Consider the following 14,734-nt stretch of genomic DNA (forward strand, 5'->3'; position numbering starts at 1 on the left):
CTGAGTGCATGAATTTCGTGCATCGGGCCTCTAGTCCTATCTAATAAATATGATATGCAAATTGACCGTACCTCCTCTACACCCACAAGCCATGCCCACCAGCCAATCCAGAGAGCGTATGCAAATTAACCCAACCACGCTAGCTGCAGCCACAGAGAAAGCAGGAGGCTTGGGTTGGCCTGGTAATGGAGGAAGCCAAGCTTTCCCCCTGGCTGGCCCAAGCCTTCACTCAAGGCTACAAAGTTTCAATGATAGAAGATAAATAAATCCCAACAAAAATGGCGGCAGCCAGGGAGCTGGAGAGAGCAGGAGGCTTGAGTTGCCCCTGGCAATGGAGTAAGCCAAGCTTCTGCAGCCCTGGCCTGCCTTGGCCTCTGCTCAAGACTACGAAGTTCCAATTATAGAAGATAAATAAATCCCAACAAAAATGGCTGCAGCCACGGAGCGAGCAGGAGGCTTGGCTCCACTCAAGGCTACAAAGTTTCAATTATAGAAGATAGATAAATCCCAGATACCAGGGCCTCTGCTTGGGTCGATGGGTGTGGCCAGCCTGCAAACCACCACAGGCCCCTCACCAAGGCCACCCCACATTCCAAAGGAACCCCCACCCTGATCTAGGACACCTTTCAGGGCAAACCAGCCAGCCCCCACCCATGCACCAGGCCTCTATCCTATCTAACAAAATAATAATATACAAATGGACCATCACTCCAACACACAATATGGTTGCCCCCAGGTGATCAAAAATGACTGCTTCCATGTGGACACAAGATGGCCACCTCAAGATGGCCAGCAGGGGAAGGCAGTTGGGAGGGGACCAGGTCTATAAGAGAGGACAGTTGTGGCTGATCAGGCCAGCAGGGAGAACAGTTGGGAGGGACCCGGCCTGCAAGGGAGGGCAGTTAGTGGTGACCAGGCCAGCAGAGGAAAGAAGTTTGAGGGGACTGGGCCTGCAGGGAAGGACAGTTGTGGTGGACCCAGGACTGCAGGGGAGGGCAGTTAGGGGCAAATAGGCTGTCAGGGGAGCAGTAGGCATCAATCAGGCTCTCAGGGGAGTGGTTATGGGGTGATCAGGCTGTCAAGCAGAAGCGGTTAGGGGCAATCAGGAAGTCAGGCAGATGAGCAGTTGGGAGCCAGCAGTCCTGGATTGTGAGAGGGATGTCCCAGGTTGGAGAGGGTGCAGGCTGGGCTAAGGGACACCCTCGCGCCCCCCACCCCCCCACGAATTTTGTGTGCCAGACCTTTAGTTATATAAATGTTCGCTACATAATTCACCAATAAGCCAAATATTTTTTTTCTTTTTTTTTTAATCCTCACCCAAGGACAACCTTTTTATATATATATATATATATTTTTTTTTTTTATATTGATTTTTTTACAGAGGGGAAGAGAGAGGGATAGAGTTAGAAACATCGATGAGAGAGAATCATTGATCAGCTGCCTCTTGCATACCCCCTACTGGGAATGTGCCCGCAACAAAGGTACATGCCCTTGACGGGAATCGAACCTGGGACCTTTCAGTGTGCAGGCAGATGCTCTATCCACTGAGCCAAACCGGTTTCGGCAGGACATGCTTTTTTATTGATTTTACAGAGAGAGGAAGGAAAAGGGAGAGAGAGAAAAAAAAAACAAAAAACATCAATTTGAGAGTAAAATATCCATTGGTTGCCTCTCTCACGCACCTAGACTGGGGAATCCAACCTGGAACTTGGACATGTGCCCTGACCAGAAATCAAACTTGTGACTTTTCTGTAACGGGACGGGACGGTACTCCAAACAACTGAGCCACACAGGAAAGGGCAACCAACTTTTAAAAATACATGAATTAAAACAATGAAGTTCAATTTTACAACCAAATTAGCATTAGGATTTTTTCCAAAGCAAGAACACCATTGTTTTTTAAAAGAAAGATTTGGCATAGAAATATTCTTACCATTGGACCCTTTTCCCAGTCCTAGGGTTTTAGACTGAGGAAACAAACAAGCACAAACATATTCAATGCAGATATAACATTGGAAGCTTTAGAAATAACCAAAATGTTTAACAAAAGGTAAATGACTAAATCATCTGACCAATAAATCATGTGAAACGCATAAGCAACTGTTTAAGTTATAACAATGGGGAAAGAAAAATGAGAAAAATGGTATCAGCTACCATTTATTGATCATCTCTTTTATTTAAAAAACAGTGCCAGATGTTTTATACATAGTACCCTAATCCTCACAACAACTCAAGGCCAACTATTATCCTGACTTCATAGTTAAGGAAGTCAGAGGTTATATAATTTGCCCAAGGTTTCTGAGACCACATTCCAACCCAGACCTATCTAACTCCAAAGTGTGTCAGCTTTTCCCTACATTACAATGCTCCTGCTACACAATATTTACAGTACATCAAACTCAAATTATATTTCTACCACACAACTTTATTTTTAAAAATATGAACGAACAACTGCCTGAAAGGAAACAAAAACATCTATTAGAGTGGTGATTAAGGATGAATGTTGTTACAGTAATTATCTTTTTTTTAAATTAGCAACTCTTTAAAGCATAATTGATAAATAGACTAAACTTATGAGGCAATACAAAAGAAACAATCCGCATTTAATTTTTTTACATTTTCATTAGACAGAGTAGGTAAAATAAAAACTTAAGAAGGATGTACTCAATTGAAATATGTAAATAATCACATATTAATCCCAAGGTGCTTATTACCAGGATTCAAAATCTAGTCATTATGACTGGATTAAGCAGCATTTTTTCAGGGGGGAAAAAGGTGAATTTTAAGGAATACTTGAAGAGAAAACATGGATCCGAGACAGGAATGTTTAAATCGAGAAATCAAGGGCAAAGAAAAAAACAAGTTTTCTTTTTAAGCAAGAATGAGAAACGGGGTGAGAGGAAGTTGGTGGAAAGTCTTCAAGGCCAAGCAGATAAGTTTGGGATTAATTTAATAGACAACAGAGAACCATATTCTTAAATGGGAAGATGGCATGCTGAAATATGGTCTTTAAATATCCAAACTTTGTTCCAAGGTACTGCCTTTGGTTACACAGTGTTTCACCAAACAACTGGGGGTGGACAGGAATAATCCATTATCTTTTATGTGTGCTTTATACATACTCTGATCAAAAAGAGAAACTGACTAAACAATAAAAATCTATAATAAAAGGGCAATATGCTAATTAGGCCGGATGTCTGTGCAGCCTACCCTCCGGAAGCCAGGGCTGCGAGGGAAGCCCTGGTCCCAGGTGCCTGCCAGTGGCCAGAGGGAAGCCTAAGTCCAGATTGCCCAAGGGAAGCTGGTGCAAGCAGTTGGGAGAAGGCCTACTCTTGCACGAATTTCATGTATCGGGCCTCTAGTCTTCATATAATGGGTGAGTATATTAGGGAGGAAGGCCTTTCAGATATAATTGTGAATATTAAATGCCACTGCACATTTTAATAAGAATCCTGCAAGTTTGGAGTAAGAAGGATGCTGGAGGTAACCTTTTAGTGACCACCTCTTCATTTTCAAAATGAATTAAATTGATGCTCAACAACTAAATAACTTGCCTAATGTCATGTACAGCTAGTAGAATTTTCAATATTAAAACTCAGATTTTCTAGGCAGTAAGATATAAAGCTGTGCTGTCCAATATTATAGCTACTAGCAATATCTGGTTATTTAAATTTAAACTGATTAAAATTAAATACAATTTTTTAAAATTTATAATTGATTTTTAGAGAGAGACTAAGGGGGGGAGGAGAGACACTAATTTGTTGTTCCACTCATTTATGCATTCACTGGTTGACTCTTGTATGTGCCCTGATCAGGATCGCAACCTTGGTGTATCAGACATCACTCTAACCAACTGAGCTGCCCTGCCAGGGCCAAAATTAAATACAATTTTGAATTCAGTTCCTCAGACACGATAGTCACATTTTTGAGCACTCCATGCTGCACATGGTTACCACATCTGACAGAGCAGAAAAAAGAATAATGTCATTTAGTTTAATGCTGTAATGTTGATGAGATGCCTTAAGAACTTAACCCTTTTTTTCTATCAGCTCGCCATGGTAAAATTGGTTTCATTATAGGTCTTCTTCCTTAAAGTCACAGAAGCAATCCATGACTTTAAGTGAGGATTAGACTTACTGTACTTCCATCACTGTAGAAGGTTTACCTGGACACCAAGATCTAAAGAATAAGCTTCAGAGTCAGACAGACCTAATTTGAATTCTACTTACTAGCAGTGTGATCCTAGACAAATTAATTTCTCCTTGCCCTCATTTGGGGAGGAGAAGGGAAAAGCAGGAGATTATTAATACCTACCTCACAAAGTGAACTTGAAGATTACGTGGGATAACACAAAAAGCCCCTTTACACTGTCTGGCACATAAAAGACAATAAATACTTCCCTCTGGGTCCTTTTCCCCTGCTCCTCAATATACCGTAACCTCCTTGTTAAAAGATACAAACACAATAACTCACCCAAATTAGTATCTTCCTTCCCCTCAAAATAATCCACAGTACCTAATTTTCTTCTGCTCCTGCCAATTTCTTCAAATACTTGCACCTCTCTTCCAGTGTTTCTATTTAGGAATAATGGAATGAAGAATGAATGTAGAGGGAAATGCCTCCAATAAAGTGCAAGAGAATGGAATAAATTGACCCTCTGTTTCCCATCCTATTTTAAACATGACTATACTGACTGATCAAAGTAAAATATATTATACTGTTCATAAATAATGTAATTCTACACCAATAAAGTCGATTCCACCATCTGTACTAATAACTGGATATTAAATGAAGAAACAACACTTTCCCCCTACTTTCCAGGGGGAAAAAGGATCTCCAGAATGCTAAACCAGTTCACAGCTTAATCTGGTGAACTGACAAATTTAACAAAACTAGACTACAGCATATAAAAAAGTTCACAACATGCATGTTATTATTAACCCAGAAAAACAACAAAATTCAACTCAGTTTATAACCAGTGAATTTCTGCCAATTCTATATTTTATTTAGAATGAACAATTCATATTTAGCTACATAGTCACATAATTTGCCGTTTCTAATGAGATTACCAATATTACATTCCTAATAACATAAAGAATTAAAGCAGAACTTTTAAACATAGGTCTTTAAACTTCCACTAAACAAAACTTCTACATATTTTTAAAAACTTTCTTGTTATTTAAAACTGACCACATTAACTTTCAGAGAGGAATAACAAAAGTCCTCTCAACAACAGTCAATAACAGCGTCTCCTTGAAATTATCTGGTAGTCTCTTATTTTGCTCCTTAAAGATTACTAAAAAACCACTCATCCCCCTTGTAGAATTTAGAATAAGTCATAAATAGGAAGTAGATAACACTGCACATTGTACTGTCCTTTACAACTAAATTATGTTTAGTAGACAAAACTAAAAAATGTTTAATATACAAATCAGAGTTTAATAATCCATGGGGATTCACATGTATTTAAGAAAATTATTTAGGTTTTTATTACTATCCCACATTAAGTATTTTATACATTAAGAAAAAAAAGGCTTCTATGCCTTATACAACCTAATTGTGTGGGAGTGTATCGATTTTTTTTAAAGTCCTTCAATAATAATGAAGTGTACATTGGTCACAGTAGAATAGTTCAAATGAATTTTCCTGAGGCTGCATTCTGAATACATCTGACCCAGAAAGTATTTTTAGCAAGTGGTGTTCAATCAATGTTGGTTTTATGCCTAGCCTAAATTAGAAATTGGATGTCACAAATTTAAAGTAACAAAGTTACTAGGAACATTTGAAGATATTCAATTAGAACACAAGAAAAAGTCTGAAACAATTCAATACCCACAAGCTAAGCAGGTTAGAAAATATGCAATAAGAAAGGCATATCCTCATTCATTACTGCTTTTGAGGAACCTGTGATTTTTTCTACCTTAATAAACTTTAAACTGCTCAGTTAATATTAAAAACTACAAAATTGTGGCTCTTTGTGTTTTCAAAATCTTTTGCCAAATGTTTAAAATAGATGAGCTAAACAAATATTCCCATGTACAAAAAAAAAAACACAAAACACACACACACACGTTTCTCTTCTTATAAACCACCAAGATCATATTATGGAACCATGCACATGTTTCAGTGCAAAAAACGGTAACTAAGATATGTGTGCCATTAAAAAAATAATAAAAAGTTTTTGTGGAAATTGGAGCACGAATTTATTCTGACCAAATATGGTGGGGTCCACAAAATGATTGCACTCTTTTATTATGAGTTAGAAAAGACATTCTGTACAAATACACAAACATTTGCTCACAAAGTCTTTTTTTTTTTATTATTTATAGGTTGAATTTATATTCATCAAATTCATATGTAACTGATATACCTTTCTCTCTTCCATTAAGCACACTTTGGGCTCTTAATAATCATTTATTTTAAGGTTGTCTCCTCCCCGCTTAAAAAAAAAAAAAAAAAGAATAATTAATTTTTTCTCAGGCTCCTTAAGGATCCAAAATCAGGATTAAAAAAAAAAAAAAAAAAAAAAAAAAAAAAAAAAAAAGAGGCCAGTCTTTTTTTCTACTTAAATCGTCTTTTACAAGGAGAATACATTGGTTTTCTGCCTCCCTCCACCCCCCAACATGTTTTAAACGGTATTGTTTTAACTGGGTCTAAAATCTGGTCACATAAATCTATTAGTATTCAAATTTATTGATTCGAAAAGCAGTTGGCATAGTGTGTATCTCCTAGAACAAGGAAGGGCTTGAAAAGCCTACGGATCGTCCTGGTACAATAGTGGTGTCCCTACAACCCCCAAAAGTCTCCCATTCCTAAGTTTCTCAGCAATATGCAAGCATAGGTCTGTCCAACTGCAAGCCGGTCCAGTTTAAGGAGCCGCTGGGAAATGCATCGGTACGTCTCTTTAGCTACATCTCAACTTTTTTTTGCCCCAACCACAGATTCTTAAATACTTAAATTCTTAAATATGCCGGTAGAATCCTGAAACGGACAAACTTCAACCCTGGGAGTCCGTCTATGCAGCATGCAAGCAGCGCTCATATGATCCAATAATAAAATAAAATAAAAAATAAAAAAGGAATCCTATCAGCTCTGGAAAACTCAGATTCTAACACCTTAGAGTTCGGTCCGGTGGAACACTCCATCCCCACGTCCATCCCGCCCTGCTCCGCTCACCTAGAACACACTCCAACTCCTACCCCGGAGCGCCGGAGCAGAGGTCCCGGGAAAGGGGGGGCCGGGGAGCATCCTTTTCTCCCTCCCCTTTAACTCAGCCTTGCACCTCGGGGTGGCCCTACCTGGCTCGTTCCCCAAAAGCCACACTCGCCCCAGGTAACAGCCGCGCGGGGCCGCGGCCGGCGGAGACTCGGGAGCCTCTTACCTCTGTGTCACAGCCGCGTCCTCTCGGCCGGAGAAGAAAAGCCCGCGGCCCGGGCGGCGCGCCGGGGTCCCCTCAGCGCCCCCCGAGCACCCGCCGCCGCAGCGGCCGCGCCAGGGCGGGGAGCGGCCGGCTGCGCCTCATGCTGCGGGGCTGCCGCGCGGGCTGGCACCGGGGACCGGAGCGCGCGCCCACCTCCCGGCGGGGATGACCTAATCCACACCCCCAACAGTGCCGAGGGGGAGGGGAGCCCGGGCCCCAACCTCCGCCCCGCGGCCACAGCCAAGTTCCTCCCCGCCCGGCTCAGGCTCGAGGTCCGCCCCGGGGACCCAGGAGTCCGGGGAGAACAATGGGGGGGCCGTGAGGAGCGGGAAAGCGCGCGGCGCGGCGGGATCCAGCGGGGACTCTGGGGCTGCGCTGGTGTGCGCGAATGCGAGAGGCGCTCGCTCCCCCGCCTCCCGCGCCTCCTCCCCCTCGACCTCCTCCCCCTCCCGGGTCTCCGCCTCCTCCCTCAAGCACACTGCGTCTCCCAGGCCACAGCATAGCAACCGAACATGGCGGCTGCGCAGACGCCGCCAGTCAGCGGCCCGGAGCCGCGGCGGCAGCGGCACCGCGCGATCTCGCGAGAGGTGAACCAAACCCCCTTCCAGCTAGCGCGGGAGGGAGAGGCGGCACCAGCCGGAGAGCCGGGGGACACGCAGGTGCGAAGGAGGCCGGACCTGTGGAGTCCGGAGCGGGAATGAGAGGAGGGGACGGGGTGCCGTGGCTCCGCCCCTTGGCCCCGCAGCGATTGGTTATTAGAAGATCGGCACTTCCCCCCGCTGCTGTGCCTACTGACCTCCGCACCGGACGCGGGGGGCCAGAAACCCAAGTTTTAAATAAGGGGAGAATCAGACCTTTTGGCCCAGGGCCTCCCAACTTAAGTGCTAACAGAGGATATAGGTTTAGGATGCAGTTTAGAATCATTTCCTATCCTAAATATGGTCTCTAAAACAAAGAATAAACGTTCATCTGTGAAACACGTTTGGGTGCCTTCTGTGTGCCAGAATCGTGTGCTTTTAAAAAACGAATTAACTCTCATAACACAGACGAATTCAATTCAATCATTATTTCAGCAAGCATTTTTGGCAGCTGGCAGTGTCATCAGCATTATAGGGGATAGAAAGATAACTAAGACAAGGGGTCTTCAAACTACGGCCCGCAGGCCACATGCGGCCCGCAGAGGAGTCTGATCCGGCCCGCCAGGTTTTTTGGGCAATGAGCGCAGCAGAGGTGTTACAGTAGGAATTAGTAGTTCATATAGTCCGGCCCTCCAGCTCTCTGAGGGACCGTGATCTGGCCCCCACTTTAAAAAGTTTGAGGACCCCTCGGGGAGGAGGGCTTTTTTCCCCCAGGTGCATTCGAATATTTTATTGGAAATACAAACATTGGTGATAGGATAGATGCAGATACCTACAGGCTGAGTGGTGTCAGCTGAAATGCTGGGAGGAGAGATTTGGGAGCATTCACACTTCCTTTGCCTTTTTTTTTTTTTTTTTTTTTTTTTTTTGTCAATGCACTTGTCTCAAGCCTGGCGCCTTTTGCTCTCCTTGCTCTTAGCTTCAGCTCCTCACCAGAGCTAACCTTCCTACAAGCATTCTTTCAACATGCTCCCTCAAAGCCAACAAAATGCCTGTTTACTAATCAGCTGTGGTTTTCACAAGATAAAATCTTGCAAATTCATACAAATCTGTGAAAGACAGCGATTACTATTGACCCTCTTCTCCCTCGAACCTCCCTTCAGTTTTTCCATTTTAAAAAGACAACTTGTCTGCATATTTTTCCTGCTTTATCTTTTCTATTCACTTTCCTTCCCAGAGCTTATTCCAGCCTGTGCTCATTCATTCTTCCTTAAATATGCTTTTCTCGCTCTAGCTCTCCGTTTTCTATTCCTTTGTTCATACTATTCCCTTCACTAAAATGCTTACATGCTTTTCACTTCATCTCCTTCACCTATCAATATTAAATCATCAGGTTACCTGGGACTTCCAGCAGAAGTAAAAAGTAATTTCTTCCTCCTTTCACATTGATAGTTGTGGGTTTATACCTCCCTTTTTCTTATGGTGCACATATTACTAAATGACACTTATCTCCGTGTGAGTTATCTCCATACATACTAGTAGTAGATAAATGAGGGCAAGGACCTTGTCTTAGTTATCTTTCTATCCCCTATAATGCTGATGACTCTGCCAGCTGCCAAAAATGCTTGCTGAAATAATGAAATGCTGAAATCTCTAATTGGTGGGATTTCAGGATAGTACCTAGGATAGAGCAGACTCTTCCTGAGCTTCAATCTATGTCACTGGGTGATCCTGGTCTGGTCTAATTATGTCCTTGTTGATGCCTTGTAGAGCCTTGTAGCTAGTCCCCCAACTAATCTTCCTGTCTCCAGACCTTCCCTCTCCAGCCCAGTTCTCTCACCCCCATCCATAAATCACTATGGTCTTTTATACAAATGAAAAACTGAGTTGTAATATAAATAGAGCTATAGTCTCAACAACCTTTGTTTTGGTGCACCCTTTGGATAAATAAATGTGATTCTCATATCCGTTTCCTATTCTTTAGGAAAACTGTGGTTTACTTTTAAAACTTGCGATATAATTCACATATAAAAATTCACCCATTTCAAGTGTACAACTCAATGCTTTATAGTATATTTACAAAGTTGTTCAGCCATCATCACTATCTATTTCCAGAACATTTTCATCAGGAAAATGAGATCTATACCTATGAGCCGTCATTCTCCATCCCCTCTGCCCCCTAGCTCCTGTCAACCACTAATTTACCTTTTGTCTCTATGGACTTGCCTACTCTGGACATTTTATACACTGATGAATGGATCATATATATTACAAATCATCTATGTAAATTTTGCTCTTGTTTTAAATTATAATTTTAAAAATTAATGTATGCCTATTCTGGATCATTTTGATGACCACCTTATAATCAGTCAAATATTGCCACTTGATTTTGTATTTGGCACCAAAACTATAACTTGAATTTCCTTGAGCTAATGAGAAAAGAATATTCTTATGGAGATGACAGTGTTCTGGCTAAGTGAAGGTCAAGTGTCCTCATGGCACATGGTACAAAAGTTTTACAGAAATTCAAATAGAGAAGAATATTGGGATAATTAAATTGACTATAAGCATTCTTATAAAAGCCTGTACAATAGCAGTGAGTTCCATGTTTTCATTTCAAAGGATGAATTAATTTCAGCAAAACAACATCATCAACTACATTACATAATAATATTCATTGAATTTTTCATTTGCAATATTTTTTGTTTTATAGAGTTAGAATTGCTGTGAAAATAAGGACTTTATACATAGTCTTATGTTTATACTTAATTAAGAAACATAATTTAAATAATTTAATTTCACATTCAAGAGTGAGCAAGACTTTGTTTTTTTTAAGTGGCCTCAAACACTACTAGATATTGGCAAACACTGCTATTGACTGAATTTTTCCCCCTTGTCTGCAGCCTGCCTTTGGCTGTGGTTTGGAAGAATAAGAGCAAGGTTGTGTCCAAACTTGCAGGATGTTGGCAGGGAAAGACTGGTGTTTCTACACTGTGTGGTTGACATTAGGACCTCTCCTAACCCTGGGTAGCTACAGCCAAGAGGGAATAGACATTTGTTTTAGCCTCTGAAGCCTACGCAGGCTTCCTGGGCCTTGGCAGTGAATTCTGGCAGCAGAGACAGAGCCGTGACCAGGCACAGTGGCTGACTGACCAACCCTGTTCCCCAGGCCCCCACCCCTGTCAGCAACTTGGGAGGACCCTTTGAAAGAAATGAGTAACCCTTGGGTTACTGGGGAGAAGACCCCCAAGAGAAAGATCTTGCTAGAGTTTAGAGTGTTGTGAATTTTAACATTAAAAAACACATGACTTAGTGACTTGAATTTTTTGCCTAAACTGGTGAGGTGGTACATAAAAGGTACACAGCCTATCGAACACCTCTCTGACACATGACCTTAATTACATATCCATCTGCCTTAGTTGCACAATTAAGGAGGAAATTTACCTTTTTACCTGTCTGGAATCTTCAGGCATGACTTAAAGCAAAGAAAAACAAACAAATTTAAACAGTTTATACGTTTAAATAGGTGTCTTACATTTTCCCAACAAGTTTAGAACTCTGTGGCTTGGGCTTCCTCTAATCATAGAGCCAATTTATATATACTTATATATGTATTTACACACACACACACACTCATATATATATGTGCCACACCACCAGCCAATCAGGAGTGATATGCAAATTATCCCAACAAAGATGGTGGTTAATTTGTATACACAGGCAATGAGTGATGGGGGCAGGACACTTGCATCATCACCATGGCAGAGACGACACAGGCTTCTGCCCCAACCCGGGTCTCTCAGGGCCTCTGGGCAGCATGGAAAGGTGGGGCTGGAGCAGAAAGGGGCTTGGCCTGAGTGGAAAGGCGGTGCTTGCAGCCAGGGAAAGGAAAGCCCATTCTAGCATGAATCTTAGAAGCCTAATGCACAAAGATTCATGCTAGAATGGGTATTTATATTTTATATATATTTTAAATTATTAGCTAGCATATATCTTCTGGTGCAGTTGGCCCAGATTTGCTTACTCTGTCAACATGGCCCCTCCCTCTTCTTGCCCTCTTCATTTGCTAGCAATTCTTTCCTTCCTCCCTCCCTTCCTTCTTTCCTTCCTTCCTGTAGCAGCAGAAGACCCAAGTTAGAAATCCCTGGAATCAAGAACTATATAGAAAAATGTAAAAATTTTAAAATAAAAAACTTCTTATTCCCAGTTTCACTCCCCAAAAGGTAAGTACTATTAGCAACTTCTTATATATATTTCCAGACTTTTATTTCTATGTAAATGTATTTTTTCACTATATACAAGGGATTATACCACTATACTATATTTCACTTACAAATCTCCTTTACAGAGCACATATATGTCATACTTTCTAAGGCATAATATATTTAATCTTCTATAATAAATGAGCATGTAGGCAGTTTCCAGTTCTTTGCTATTGCATGCAATGCCTGTAAAGAACATTTCATCATAAAGCTTTGTACATATAACTAAGAATGTATCTAAGATAAATTCCTATACAGGCAGTTGCTGGGTTGAAGTATATGGGCAAGTTTAATTTTGCCAAATCAACTACCATTGTGTAAGTTACTATCATCCACTTCTTCCTTATCATTTCTGGGTTTTATATCTTTCTCAATAAAAACAAAACTGTATTTTCTTCTAGTATTTTTAGATGATCTTTTAAATACTTAATCTTGACCCATCTGAAAATAATTCTGGTGTAAGGAGATAGGGATCCAGCTTTATTACTTTTATTATTAACTATCCAGTTGTCCATTATCAAATAATTCACCACACACACACACACACACACACACACACACACACACGGGCTTGCTAAATTGCCTTTATCAGATATTAAATTAAATTTAGTGTCTAAATTTTGATTTAGGAATTTCTTAGTTTAATCTGTAGAACTCTCTACTGTATCTCTGCATTTGTTTCCTAATGCTGCACATTACCACAACTGCAGTGGCTTAAAGCAGCACAAATTTATCCTATAACAGTTCTGGAAGTAAGATAATAAGTCTCTCCAGCTGCTAGAGGCCACCTGCATTACTTGGTTCATGGCCCCTCCTCTGTCTTCAAATCCAGAAGCCTAGAAAGTTCAAATTTCTGTCTTATCACCTTCTCTGTCTCACATACCCTCTTGCCTTCCTCTTATAATACCCTTGTGATTACAATGGACCCATCCACAGAATCCGTCATAATCTTCCCATTCCAAGATCCTAAATTTAATCACGTCTACAAAGTCTGTTTTGCCAGGCAAGCTAACACAGTCACATAATCACCCTGTGGGCGAGGGTGTGTGCATTTTTGGAGGCCATTATTCTGTTTGCCACAGCCACTAATACCAAGCTTTTTAGCTATTAGAGTTTCTAATAAGCTTTAGTATCTGAAGGAGTCAATTTCTCCTCATAACTTCTTTTTCCAAGATGAGCATGTTTTTAATTATATGAACTTAAAATGTGAGCCCATGATTGTGACTGAAATGTTAAATTATATAAACAGTGTATATGGTGTGCCTAGTGTGGGATCGATATAGTATCTAAAAAAATTATCTGCAGGTATGTGTCTATAATCTGTCTATATAAATACATTCTTAGAACACTGATTGTCCACCAACAAGGCACTGAACCTGTACCTAAGTCTTAATTTAAATATTTTTACAAATTACTTATAAAATAAAACATGTTACTGCCCACTTGTTATTTGCTAGATACCAGGAATACTTACAAGAAGTAACCCTTGCCCTCAAGGCAAGTATTTTTCATTCTTAGATTGTGACTTATTAGTGGGTTATAATGTCAATTTGATGGAACATTATTAGTTTTTTTGAAAAAAAGAAATGAACTAGATTGAAAGATATCAGAATATATCACACAAAATGAAGATTAAGTTGGTACTGGGAAACTTTAACTTTTGGCATATGTTTGTGTGTATGTGGGTTGTGTTATAAAGAGTCTTTGAGAGCTTATGGCCTGAGGGAGAATTAATCCTATATAATAAATGCCTAATAGGCAAATAAACAGAATGGCAGAACAAGTGGGCAACAGTCGCCAGGCCAGCCAAAGCAGGTGCAGTGGGCAGAAGGAGGGATTGGCTACCAGCAGCAGCTGCTGGGCAATGGGAGGCAATCACCTCCCAGAGAGGGAGGCTTAGACCCACGCCTTGCACCATCGGTCAGATATCCCCCGAGAGCTTCCATGCTGCGAGAGAGTGCAGGCCAGGCTGAGTGACTTCCCCACCCCCTGAGTGCATGAATTTTCATGTACCAGGCCTCTAGTAAGTATATAAACAATACAAATTAATATGAGAAGTGCTTTCACCGATTAACCTGTAAACTCCATGAGTGCAGGAGCCATGATTGTTTCACTTACCATTATTTCATCACAGCTTAACATAATGTCTGTTTTGTAATCAGCCCTTACTGAGGTAATATGCAAATTATCCCTCACGCCCTCAAAAGATGGCTACCTATGACCAGGCCCACAGGGGGTTTAGTGAGGGACGACCAAACAACTGAATAACAGGCTGTGTGGGGAGACCAGGCCAGCAAGAGGCCTGTGAGGGGCAACCAGGCTGCCTGGGGAGGCAGTAAGAGACAACCAGGCCAGTGTCAGGGGTCATGGGGTGGCACAGTTGGGGCGACCAGGCAGGCAGAGGGAGGAAGGTGGGAATGACCAGGCCAGCAGTGGGGCAGTTAGAAGTGACCAGACAGGCAGGCGGGTAGGTG

The 14,734-nt window shown here is 41.4% G+C and overlaps 1 protein-coding gene across 5 annotated transcripts in view; it reads right to left on the minus strand.

Moving 5' to 3' along the window:
* Positions 1-8,141, minus strand: part of PTPN4 (protein tyrosine phosphatase non-receptor type 4) — a 175,468-nt gene extending 167,327 nt beyond the window's left edge. For 2 of the 5 annotated variants that reach the window (XM_084892217.1, XM_084892214.1), the window contains exon 1: positions 7,382-8,141. The gene's annotated coding sequence lies outside the window, so the exon portion shown is untranslated. Of the gene's footprint in view, positions 1-4,473; positions 4,575-7,381 lie in introns of those variants that run through there. The other 3 variants (XM_084892218.1, XM_084892216.1, XM_084892215.1) reach the window with 3 other exon arrangements.
* Positions 8,142-14,734: the final 6,593 nt, after the last annotated feature.

This window comes from Pipistrellus hanaki (assembly GCF_964339955.1).
Source record: "Pipistrellus hanaki genome assembly, chromosome: 8".
Classification (NCBI taxonomy): domain Eukaryota; kingdom Metazoa; phylum Chordata; class Mammalia; order Chiroptera; family Vespertilionidae; genus Pipistrellus; species Pipistrellus hanaki.